The sequence below is a fragment of the Molothrus ater genome, chromosome 1 (assembly GCF_012460135.2).
Source record: "Molothrus ater isolate BHLD 08-10-18 breed brown headed cowbird chromosome 1, BPBGC_Mater_1.1, whole genome shotgun sequence".
NCBI lineage: Eukaryota > Metazoa > Chordata > Aves > Passeriformes > Icteridae > Molothrus > Molothrus ater.
The window spans coordinates 151448491-151461649 of NC_050478.2; the positions used below are offsets into that span (position 1 = coordinate 151448491).

Consider the following 13159-nt stretch of genomic DNA (forward strand, 5'->3'; position numbering starts at 1 on the left):
ATTATTTTGACTCAAAAAAAAAACAAAACAGGAAAAAAAAAATAAAAAGAGGAGAACTTTACCTTGATAATATTTTAAGGATAGGAGTGTTTAAATTTGGTTTTATTCATGTGTAGGTCTGGTTCTTCTGACACCCTAATCTTGGTCCCAGTTCTTTGTTGGCTGGTTGGTCAGCCAGGATGATGGAGCAGATTGGCCAGGTGGACACTGCTGATGGAAAAACCTGAGGATGACATTGCCCTGGCTTTTCCCTGCCCTATACATAAAAAAATTGTCTTTGTCCTCTACTTGCTGAAGAGTTGGAGGAGATTTCTGGACATCTTCCAATGCAACTCTCTGCTCCAGCAGGGCCACACAGAGCCAGTCACCCAGGGAAATGCCTCAGCTAGGTGGCATTTTAAAATTTCTCAGAATGGAAACTCCACAACCTCTCAGGGCAACCAATCCCTCTCATCCTCTCGTGATAAAAATAGGCTCCAGTCCTTTCATTATGTTCAGCTGGGGCTGTTCAGCCTCGAGAGGAGACACAGCTGAGAGGGGACCTCATCCCTGTCTGTCCCTGTCTGCAGGGAGAGCTCAGAGCAGGGCCCAGGCTCTGCTCTGGGGGGCCCAGCAATGGCACAACAGGAACAGCAGGGACTGATCCCAGGAAATTCCACCTGGACATGAGGCAGAACTTCTTCCCTGTGCAGCGACCAAGCCCTGAGCAGAGATCAGAGAGGGTGTGGAGTCTCCCTCACTGGAGACATTCCAGAACCCTCTGGACACAATCCTCTGCCAGGTGCTCTGGGATGACCCTGCTTGAGCAGAGAGGTTGGACCAGATGACCCACTGTGGTCCCTTCCAGCCTGACCCATTCTGTGATGCTGTGATCACCTTCCTGACCCTTGGCTGGATCTCTCCAGGTCTCTCTTGCACTGCAGAGCCCAGCACTGGGCATGCAAAAGCGCAGGAAAAGTGTGCTGAAGCCCGGGATTGAACCAGGGACCTTTAGATCTTCAGTCTAACGCTCTCCCAGCTGAGCTACTTCAGCCCTGCTGAAGCTGAGATTTTACCCAAACCTGTTGAAACATGATGACTTTTCAGCCTTTTCAGGCAGTTTTGGTTGACTTTTTCTTGGGAACCAAAGAATTGTTTCAGGGAACAGGATAGAGACAGACTGAGAGCAGAATTAATGGCTCAAAACACATGGAAGTGTCCAAGGCCAGCTTGGATGGCGCTTGGAGCAACCTGAGACAGTGGAAAGTGTCCCTGCCCATGCCAGGGGATTGGAAAGAGATGATTTTTAAGGCCCTTCCCAACATGAAACATTCTGGCATTCTGTGATAAAACATGGCTAAATCTGGAATTAAATAGCAGCCCTGATTTGGGAACCAGCCAGGAGCAGTAGCATTGAACAGAATTTCCTGATACCTTTTCACAGATCCCACGGAAGGATCTGGAATTATCCATGGAGCCTGGCTAATCTTTTCACATCAATCTGTCTCTCTCCACCTAAGGAATGGGAGCCAGGCATCTTCATACAGTGATATGGGAGATGTTTGCCCATCCCACCAGCTTATCCTGCAAATTATTCACTCCCAGGACAATCTCCCATCTTTCACCAGCTTCAGATTCACATATGTATTCCCAAAATACATATGTGGAAAGCGCAGCGAGTTTTCCATGTCTGTTAACAATCTGGTAGTGAAAGGTGTCAGAAATATATTTAATCTGGGTTTGAATGTTCAGCTTGACAGCAGCTGATATTTCCTCACTGACATTTATTAGATAACAGTTCCTGATATCTCGGGCTCCCAAACTAGGCTACGGAATCTTTTGAAATATCCAGGCTGCAGGATCATTCCCAAAGTGGGTTTTCTTTCTCCAAAAACAGTTCCAGCATTGGATCCCAGTGGTGATTCCCACCCATGGTCACTGAGGAACTGGTCATGGGTGGCTGAGGGTCTCAGCATCTTTGTGCTTGACAGGTGGACAATTTTTGGACAGATGAGCTACAGAATTTCTGCTTCTTGACTTACAAATGATCTCCTCTATGTGACCTAAAACATTCCAGATCCAGCTTTTGAAAGTTACAAAAAAAAAGTGCAAAAATAATGTAACAAATCCAGGGCCAACAAAGACCACGGCCAACAGACAACATAACCCCAAAAAAATTCCCCAAACCAATTCCATTTTGTGTCTGGTAGAGCTGCTGATATGATAGGGATTTACAGTGTTGTCCAGGAATTAATTGGAGCCACAGGAGGGTAATGAGGCCTCAGTCCTGAACTGGGAATGAGCCACTCTTGTTGTGTCTCTCTCATCTCCACCAGGACCTCAGCATCCATAAGAGGAAGGAAGCTGGGCATTGACCCCAGTAAGTTTTTCCTATTGTCCATGAAAGAGGATGAGGAAAAACTCTTGCACTGCGTCCTCTGCAAGGTCATCCCCAAACCAAGGCTGTGTGCTCAGAGCAGGTTATTTTTATCTGCAGAAGGTTTTTAAAGGAGCAATTTCTTGAGCTCAGTGACTGTGGATCTTACAAGTACATCTTGGATCAGATTTTAGGAACAGAACACTCTTCATGATATTTTTTCCACACTTGGATGATGAAGGAAAGTGAGAATTGCACAGCCAGATGATTTCTTAGCTGATTATTTTGGAGTCTATCCTAAGTGTTTACTCACATGTAAAGCTTTGCTTTGAAGAGTTTTTAATGTCTGGAGTGTGGACTTGCTCCAGGCTTAATTTTTCTTCAAAGATTCTGTCTTTGAAAGCAAATCAAAACAGACCAATGCCTATTTTGAAACATCAGAGCCTCTAATTCTGCGAAATAGTTCTGTTTTGTTCCTCCCTGAGCAGCTGTGAGCTGTTTGGCATTACCAGCAGTGATGATTTCCAAATTCCTGGAAGGCCAGGTGGGCACATCCATGTGACAGGGAGCGAAGACCACAAGAGAAGATCTGGCATGACATTTTCTTCTGTAAAACACAGCAATTTTGAAAAGGTTCCTGGGGTGGGATTCATCTCACCTACTTCTCTGAGGCCAAAAACACAAATCTCTACAATTGACCCAATCATAAAACTTTTGGGGGGTTGGAAAGGACCTTCAGGATCATTTAATTCAAGCCAAGAGCAGCCAGGTTTTGTCTCTCTATGGGGTTTTCCAGAATCTCTATTAAAGATAGGCTGGGTCCTATCAAAATATTTTCTACAAATTAATTACAACAAACAACCCACATCGCTTTTAAGTCTTCACAAATCTGATCCATCCTCAGCTGTTTCTGAATTTTTGGGAGGGAGAGATCAACGCCTTTGGATCTGCAGCACTTTTAGGTCTTCACAAATCTGATCCATTTTCATCTGTTTCTGAATTTTTGGGAGAGACAGATGAACACATTTGGATCTACAGCACTTTTAGGTCTTCACAAATCTGATCCATTTTCAGCTGTTTCTGAATTTTTGGGAGAGAGATCAACACATTTGGATCCAGGTGTATCTGGCTGGATGGAGCCAGAGTAGATGAAAGCCTTCCCAAGGCCAGTGGTGCCACCTAATGGGAAAATTCCCAGGGAATCCACGTCTCGGAAGTTCAGTCCTTAACTGGAGTGTTGCTAGGTGACGTAGAAATGGAAATTAGGAGCTCTGACGTCAGTCCCTCTTTTCTGCTGTCTTACGACCATTCCTCCGTCAATCCATTCCCTCTTCCCAGGCATCCGGGCCACAAGCAGGAGATTGCCCTGGGAAATTTGTTCTATTTCCTGCTTAAATCCAATCTCAGCAATCCCTGGAGCTCCTGAAGCGTTTTTGTCCTTCTTGGCGCTCAGTCTGTCTGGGGAGGAAATGATCCCAGATTTTGGGATCATGGAGAGCCAAGCAGGAAATGAGATGGAATAAGGGGCTGCCACAGGAGGGACCAGGACTCTGGGGGTTTTTCTAGTTGCAGATTTTGCAAATGAAGGACGAGACAAGTTCTCTGCATTGCAGCACCCACACTCAGATCCATCTGGATCCACACTGTGGCTCTGCAAAAGAAGGGATAATATCTCAAATATCTCAAAAGTTCCCACCTGGCAGCCCCCTGCGGCCACTCCAAATCATGCATAACCATGAGAGTGGGCAGGAATGAGCTGCCAAGCCTCTCCTGGTCTCCAGGGATTGTTGTATTCCCTGGCTGTGTTGCCTGCCCAGCACTCACACCTGTTTTTCTGTGGCTGTATCACTCACCACCGCATTCCTGCCACCTTTATTTTTCAGAGATGTGTTAGAGGGGGTAGAGCAGGTCTTTCTCAGGTCTCATCTCAGCTCTACCCTTGATGAATCATGAGTTTTAATCCGTCTCAGCCAGGTTTTCTCTTTTTCCTTTTCTCTGAAGTTCAAAAGTTATTTAATTCTTTTTTTTTTTTTTTCTGTGATAAAGGTGTTTGCAAGGGCTCATAAGAAGAAAATTATGTAATGTGATATCAAAGCATTCTTTCTGCTTTTCTGGGAGAGGGCAACACTGAAGGGAGGAGGATCCAGTCCCTCTTTCAGTGCCTCATTGACACAAAATACCAAGAATTGAGCTCACAGAGGCCCTGTGCAGTTCCATGGCTGGAGAAGGGATTGACATTTAGGGCAAAAGGGAGAAACCTTTAATCAAGCAGACTCAGATCATTAATTCCAGCAAGGATCTGGGCTCTGCTGGCAATGATGACTCTGCAGCTGTGGCTGGTGCTGCTCAAAGCCTGGAAAGGTGCCTGGCAGAGGTGGTTGGGCACCAGTGATTGTCTTCAAAGGATCATAAAATCATGGAATGGTTTGGGTTGGAAGGGACCTTCAAGATCACTGAGTTCCAACACCCCCACCATGGGGCAGGGACACTTTCCACTATCCCAAGTTGCTCCCAGCTCTGTCCAACCTGGCCTTGGATACTTCCAGGGATCCAGGGGCAACCACAGCTTCTCTGGAAAACCTGGGCCAGGGCTTTACCACCCTCACAGCCAAGAATTTCTTCCTAATATCCCATCTAATGCTGCCCTCTGTCAGTTTGGAGCCATTCTCCCTTGTCTTGACACTCCAGGCCTTCTCCAGAGTCCCTCTCCAGCTCTTTTGGAGCCCCTTTAGGCACTGGAAGCCTTCTCTTCTCCAGGCTGGACAAACCCAGCCTTTCCTCATAAGAGAGGAGCTCTCTCTCTCTCTAATGATCTTTGTGGTTTCCTCCAGACTCACTCCAGACTAAGCAGCCCCCCCACACCAGTGGCTCAAAATTACCCCAAATTTACAGGGCAGCCCCTGCCACAGGACTGGGAGCAGGCAGTGGAAAGAACAAAAATCCCTTTATATCACGATTTTTGCTAAAATACTGGAATTCTAAAACCCTATCCCTCTTCCACAGGCTCAGACTGGTTGAGGTCCAAATATTCCCAAATCCCAGAATTCTGAAATCCCAGAATTTTTCAATCCCAAAATTCCCAAATATTCCCAGGAATTCCAAAATCCCAGAATTTCCCATCCAAAATATTCCCCAAATTCCCAAAACCCAGAATTGCCAAATTCTGGAATTCCTGATCCAAAATATTCCCAAAATTCCTCCATGAGGTCCCTGCTCCAAAGCCCTGCTGGAGCAGGACGTGCAGCCCCTTGGGCAGGAGGGCCTCCAGATGGGAATATGTCAGAGAAGGGGAGCTCCACACTCTGTCAGGGCCACTGGGCCCAGTTTGTCCTCCTTTGGCCACAGCTGAGCTGCTCGTGTCCCCTGCAGTGGCTGCCAGGGCTGCTGGGCCTGGGCTGGGCTCTGTCCTGGAAGTGTCCAGGTCTGTCCTGAAGTGCAGAGGGCAGGGGTGGGCAGAGAAAAGCGCAGGAAAAGTGTGCTGAAGCCCGGGATTGAACCAGGGACCTTTAGATCTTCAGTCTAACGCTCTCCCAGCTGAGCTACTTCAGCCCTGGCACCAAAATTTTTTCCCCTGTAAACAACAGGTAAACACACTGGAGCCCTTCAGCCTGGAAAATACAAGTTTGAGGGAGAGGGCTTGCTTCAAGGTCACTTGTGATTGATGCTGAAAATCACTTTCATGGATAAGGGGTTTTTCCTATTTCCCCAAACCCAGCTTTGGTTTCCTGCTTGGCCATACACCAAAGGCGGGTCAACCTTTCTGCTGCTTCTCAGGGCAGTCCATGCCACAGGACTGGGAACAGGCAGTGGAAAGAACAAAAATCTTTTTCTATCACGATTTTTGGTAAAATACTTGAATTGTAAAACCCTGTCCCTCTTTCACAGGCTCTGACTGGTTGAGGTCCAAATATTCCCAAATCCCAGAATTCCCAAATCCGGGAATTCCCAAATTCAGGAATTCCTGAATCCCAAAATTCCCAAATCCCAGCAATCAGGATCCCAAAGATTCCTGAGAATTCCCAAACACTCCCAGTATTCCCAAATCCCAAAATTCCCAAATCCCAAAATTCCCAAATATTCCCAAAATTCCCAAATCCCAGAATTTCCCATCCAAAATATTCCCAAAATTCCCGAATCCTGGAATTCCCAAATTCGGGAATTCCAGAGCCCAAATAGTCCCAAAATTCCCAAATCCCAGAAATTAGAATCCCAAAATTCCCCAGTCCTGGAATTCCCCATCCCAAAAATTCCCAAAATTCCCAAATCCCAGAATTCCCAAATCCCAGAAATTAGGATCCCAAATATTCCCAGGAATTCCCATATCCCAGAATTTCCCATCCAAAATATTCCCCAAATTCCCAAAACCCAGAATTGCCAAATTCTGGAATTCCTGATCCAAAATATTCCCAAAATTCCTCCATGAGGTCCCTGCTCCAAAGCCCTGCTGGAGCAGGGCGTGCAGCCCCTTGGGCAGGAGGGCCTCCAGATGGGAATATGTCAGAGAAGGGGAGCTCCAGACTCTGTCAGGGCCACTGGGCCCAGTTTGTCCTCCTTTGGCCACAGCTGAGCTGCTCATGTCCCCTGCAGTGGCTGCCAGGGCTGCTGGGCCTGGGCTGGGCTCTGTCCTGGAAGTGTCCAGGTCTGTCCTGAAGTGCAGAGGGCAGGGGTGGGCAGAGAAAAGCGCGCTGAAGCCCGGGATTGAACCAGGGACCTTTAGATCTTCAGTCTAACGCTCTCCCAGCTGAGCTACTTCAGCCCTGCTGAAGCTGAGGTTTTCCCAAAATCTGTTGGAACATAATGAGATGTCAAACTTTTACTATTCAAAGCAGTTTGCCTAACACTTCTCCAAGAAGAAACATTGAATGGTTTGGGTTGTAAGGGAACTTTAACATCCCCTCATTTCACTCCCTACCATGGGCAGGGACATCTCCCACTCTCCCAGGTTGATCCAAGCCCCATCCAACCTGGTCTTGGACATTTCCAGGGATGGGGCAGCCACAGCTACTCTGGGCAGCCCATTCCAGTGTTGGAATGGTGTGACTGAGCACACAACAAAACAAGAGAGAACAAATCTCAGGAAAACCCAGGCCAGGAGCAGCGTCTCCCCACAAATAAGAATTTTCCCTATGGTGGATCAGCTGGGAAGCTGACATGGAAAACAGACTTGAAAACCTTTCAGTTCTCTTGAACTATTATGTCATACAGTGCACCAAAATGTGCAATTGTTTAACTACACTTAAATCACTCTAAACTACATAAATTGCCTCAAATCATCCCTCTTTTTTCCAAATGCTGGCACTTTTTTGTTTCAGAACACCGCAATTCTGCTATCTTCTATATAATTATGTAACATATGCAGTTCATTGTTGCCTCTCCAATAAATAAGACTTGTGCTCCCCAGTATGCATCCAATAACACCTAATTTTCCCTGTCTTAAATTGTCTTAAAAAGAAATCCATTTAGAAATGATTGGGGGGTAAATTTGTGCTTAAATGTAAATTATTTGAGATCAAAAAATGAGAGAAATTTTCCCATCCAAATGTTCTAAATGTTGTTGTTTAACAACTTGACTTATAATCAAAGTCCCCAAAACTGCAAAGAACAAGGACTATGTTTTTTGGTAGTGCTGCTGCTTGGGAATCCAGCTCCATTTCTTGAGCATTCCCAAGCATTCCTTGTGCCAGGGATTTCAGAGGGAACCTGGAGAGGGTCCTCATCCAAAATCTGTGTGCAGAGTGAGGATAAATGTGGGAATGTAGGCAATGGACACCTCCAAGAGGTGACACCTCCTGGTTTCCCTCAGCTCAGAAGAAAAGCAGAGAAATCACAAAGTTTCCCTAAGTTTACACCAGGATCCAGCAAGGCTCCAGAACATGTGGAGATGGAAGAAAAATCTGGAGCATCTTTAGCTCCCTCCAGAGCAACCTCCTGCAGCTGAAGGTCATCAGTTCACCCACGTGCTTCATTCCAATGCAAGAAGCATCAAACATTAGAAGCAAACGTGGAATGGTTTGGGTTGGAAAGGACCTCAAAGATCATTTCATTCCCACCCTCCTGCCATGGGCAGGGACACCTTCCACTATCCCAAGTTGCTCTGAGTTCTGTCCAACCTGGCCTTGGATGCTTCCAGGGATGGAGCAGCCACAGCTTCTCTGGGAAACCTGTGCCAGGGCCTCCCCAACCTCACAGGGAAGAATTTCTTCCTAATATCCTATCCAAACCAACTTTCATTTTGAAGCATTGTCTCCTTCTTCAGGTACTGGAAGGCCACAATTAAGTCACCCCAAGCCTTTTATTCCAGGCCAAACAATCCAAATTCCCCCAGCCTTCCCTCACAGCAGAGATGCTCCATCCCTGTGATCATCCTGGTGCCTCCTCTGGACTCGCTTCAGCAGCTCCATGTCCTTCCTGTGCTGGAACTCAGAGCTGGGTGCAGCATTCAAGAATCTCTTCTCCCATTAGAGATGGCTGCTTCAATAGTGAGATCCAAATCTTTACATAGTCTTAAGTTTGGGTGAATGATTCAGCTTCATTATTTGTCTGTAAAAAAACAGGTAATCTCTAACAAGGAGAAAAACCTGGGTATGAGAGATGGAAAAGTATTGTGGCACATGGCAGTGAAATGTGTGGAGGACGGGAGGTTCTGTGTTTTCATGGAAATCACAGCTCTGATCCAATCCTGGTGTGCAGCTCTGTCTCAGCACTGGGAATTTCTTTTCCAGCCTCGGGAAACTCCTCCAGGTACTCACCCCTTTCAGATATAGGGTTTGTGCTGTAGCTTCCCATGGTTTCTCCTCCAAAATTCCACTGCTGCACTATGGCTAAGCATGAACTGTGAATTTGGCTGCTCCAGCTGTGAATTTGGCAGCTCCAGCCATGCACAATGAGCTTTCCTGGGTAGACAGACATTCCCTGCCAAGATCTGAGACTGCAAGTGCCAGCTGGAGGTGCTCCATAGGATTTGTTGGGAAAGGGGAAGTATGAGCTTCCTAATTTGTTTGGAAGCCAGGCAGGCCACACCAGGCTGTTGGGAGGTCTCCATTTAGGATCCAGGTCTGAAAATCTCTCCTGGCTAAGCCAACCTACTCCTATAAATGTTTGCTGCTGGAGACGTGAGGATATAAACTGGATCTTGCTCTTGGAATTAGATAAGAGATGAGGTTGAAGTCTTCAACCTGTCTGAGAAGAACTTTCAGAGTTTGCTGACCAGGTATCCTGGAGACTGTACTGTGGCCTTCCAGTACCTAAAAGAGGATACAGGAAAGCTGGAAAGGGGCTTTTTGCAATGCAAACAGTGACAGGACAAGGAGGGATGGCTTTAGGAGTGGAAGGTAGATTTAGATGGGATATTACAAAGAAATTCTTCCCTGTAAGGGTGGTGATGCCCTGGCACAGGCTGCTGCTGTGGCTGCCCCATCACTGGAACTGTTCAAGGCCAAGTTGGACAGGGCTTGGAGCAACCTGGGATAGTGGAAGATGTCCCTGCCCATGGCAGGAGAGTTAAAACAGGTTGATCATTAAGGTCCCTTCCAAGCAAAACCATTTTATGCCATTCCCAGAGAGCACAGAACAGGATCAAGCCCTGCAAACAACACGAGCCTGGTGGGGCAAAAACCCTGAGTGGATCAATCTCCATTCTGGCATCTGAAATATGGGAATAATTGGACTTTTCTTTGACTCGGGTGTTAGAAGGGCACTGCTTTAAATCCAGAAACATCCACAAGCCATAAACAAGATAATGGCATCAATAACCCAGCCCCAAGCCGTGCAATTGATTCTCCACGGATAATGCATCCAGCGGGAAATGGACCCGAGTGACACCAAGTTTGATGGGAAGATTGACAGCTCTGAGGCATAGAAACATTGACCTAAAGGGACTTTTGGTAGCTGATCTGGGTCCTGTGTGGCAGGAATGGCATTGGATCAAACATCTAGCCAGGATTTGGGGGCAGGGAAAGCTCATTTTTCCCCTTCCCCACATATTTCTCAAGTTAACAGGTGCAAAATAACAGTGATATCCCCTCCCTGCCCAAAATAAGATTTTCCTTCCCCCTCTCCCCTTCTCCATTTTCCAGCTTCTCCCTCCAGCACCAAACTTTCACCCTCCATCATGAGAGGAGAAAAAAAAAAAATAATGTTCCAGCCACAAAATGCTGCACTCTGGGCTTTCAAACCCATTGTCCCCCCAGGTGGGAAATGACAGCCAGCAGAGCCGGTAAACAGAAAATAGCAGAGCAACTCCCACTCTGCGGAGCTGCTGCCTCTTCCTCCCTCCAAAGGCAGCCCAGGGATGAGTCAGAGCTAAAAGCGTCTCTCTCCCTGTGGGGCTGGGGCTCTGCCTGGCCCACCTGCCTTCCCCCGTCGAGGAGGGGGCTGGTGCAGCCCCCCGGGCACTGCCTGTGAGTCAGGAGACCCTGCCGAGTCAGAAATGTCCCCAGGGAGGGAGGTAAAGCCACCTGCCAGCTCCTGCTCATCTGACATTTATTAAAGGGTATTTTATCCCAGCATGGTTTTGGAGGGGTGAAGCCTCCATCGGTCTCCTTGCGGCTCTGGGAGTTCTGTGGTGCCGAATCTTTTTTGGGGGATGGGTGGAAATCGGAGCTGAGTTTTTTTGGGAGGGTGGTCAGACCTCCTCCTGCCACATCAACAGCTTTCCCCTGTGAAAAAAAATCCTTCAGGATCAATGAGCAGCACAAGAGCTGCGTGAGGGGGAGATTCCAGGGGTTTAGCCACAGACCCGTGTCCCTGAGTGAGGGTGATTATGCAAATGGGAATAATTAAATCTGTGAATAATGTTTGTCCATCACAATTGCTGCCTGGATTGTTTAATGCCTTCTCTAATCCCTCTGTCCCTGGCTGAGAGCTGCCCCCATGGAAATGTCCCAGAGCTGGTGGAAAAGGGTGGGGTTTGTATTTCTTAGGATTTCAAAGCCTCAGCCTTTCCCTAAAAAATGAAAAATGATTGAACTGAGGGTTCCCACTTAAAGGAAGACAAATCTAAATTCAAGGTTATGAAGCAAAGGGCTTCTTTTTTAGTTAATATATAGGAAATTGAAGGGGAAAAATGTTTGGCCCTCAGTGAATTTTAAAATTATTTCAGCACCAAACCCTATATTTCTCTTAGTAAAGGACTTTAATTTAATTGGATAATCATAGAATGGTTTAGTGTAGAAGGGACCTGGAAAATCATCCAGTTCCAACTCCTCTGCCATGGGCAGGGACATCTTCCACTATCCCAGGTTGCTCCAAGCTCCATCCAGCCTGGCCTGGAACACTTCCAGGGATGGGGCAGCCAAAGCTTCTCTGGGAATTCCATACCAGGGCCTCCCCACCCTTACAGGGAGGCATTTCTTCCTAATACTTAATCTAATTTAATCCACCCTCCCTTAGCTTTTTTTTTTTTTTGCCCCAAATTAAGGGTGAAGATCAGTGATAATCCAAATAAAGTTTCTCCTGATGGTTAACAAGGTAGAGTGGAGATAAACCACATCTAAAAACTCCCAACAGCTGATAAACTGTGCATTTATCAGGCTTTTGATTTATTCCAAACATATAACTATGGTCATCAAGTAACAGCCAGAGGGAAAAGGGGAAAAATGGAAAAAAAAGATGTTGTTGGAAAGTTTTGAAGACAACAAACTGTGTTTGCTGAGTCTTCCCCCATCTGCTGCATTTCACTCTGTTCTCACAGCCTTGAGTAACAGACCCCAACTAATTGCAGAGTTCTGCCTGTAAATCCACAGCCTGGTTATTTTTAACCAACCTTTCTTCTTTTTTTTTCCCCAGAATCTCTCCAGGATGCAGAAAGGCCATAATTTTCTCACCTTCCTAATGGAAGCAGAAGTGGGTGGCAGGGGGTTGTTGTGTCCATTAGGACAGGACAGGGAATGTGAACAGCAGCTGTTGGCATCTCCCATGGGTGGTGAAGCCTAAGACTGAAACCTGAACCATTTTTTGGGGGGGGTTCCAGGCCCTACCCTGACCAAGGTGGTGTTTTTGGAGCTCTGGGTACAACCCACCACACCTAGGGAGGATCTTGTGGATTCTGGGATATTGTCCTTTCCTTCTGGGTCATGTGGGCAGTGGGAATCCACTCTCCCCTTTCACTTGGCTCCAGCAACACAAAAGTAACAGCAAAGGGCTCAGAATTGTTCGGATGGGAAAAGACCTGAAAGATCCTCTCATTCCGACCCCCTATCCAAGGGCAGGGACACCTTCCACTAAACCAGCTTGCTCCAAACCCTATCCAGCCTGGCCTTGAGCACTTCCAGGCGTGTGGAATCCAATCTCCTGATGATTATACCTCTGAGAAGGGGCCTGGAGTTTCATCTTTAGTCCCTAAGATGGAAGGGTACAGGCTTGTAACTGATAACACATAGGGATTAAAAAAAGCCCAAACTTCTGTTAATTAAACGGCTGACTTTGAGAAATGCCAGCCAAGTATTGTATGTAGAGAGGGCTATAGATACCCAGGCTTAGAGGCAGATATAAATTCTTAAAATAAAATTATTCTTTCCACGAAACAGCACAAATATCTGTAAAACTGTGGCCAGCCTTGCCAATAAATTATATTTTCCCCAGCAGCAGTGGGAGTCTCTGTTGCTGGCAGGATTCTGTCACGCAGGACACACCAGGATGTCTCCTTCTCTCACTGACAACGTGAAAACAAATTGGGATAAAACCCCCACGCAGCTGCTGGGCTTCCCCCAGGAGGAGGCACAGCCCACACATGGGGTGGGTTGGGTGTTGGCAATTGTAGGTCATGGCAAAAAGCTTTGTTTTGTGAGGGCCACCTTCCTGCTG

General features: G+C 46.8%; 3 non-coding genes across 3 annotated transcripts; all 3 read right to left on the minus strand.

Moving 5' to 3' along the window:
- Positions 1-960: 960 nt before the first annotated feature.
- TRNAF-GAA (transfer RNA phenylalanine (anticodon GAA)) lies at positions 961-1033 on the minus strand. Its single transcript has one exon. It is a non-coding gene; the product is annotated as a tRNA-Phe (tRNA).
- A 4799-nt stretch (positions 1034-5832) lies between these two features.
- On the minus strand, positions 5833-5905 carry TRNAF-GAA (transfer RNA phenylalanine (anticodon GAA)). Its single transcript has one exon. It is a non-coding gene; the product is annotated as a tRNA-Phe (tRNA).
- A 1134-nt stretch (positions 5906-7039) lies between these two features.
- TRNAF-GAA (transfer RNA phenylalanine (anticodon GAA)) lies at positions 7040-7112 on the minus strand. Its single transcript has one exon. It is a non-coding gene; the product is annotated as a tRNA-Phe (tRNA).
- Between the last annotated feature and the right edge of the window lie 6047 nt (positions 7113-13159).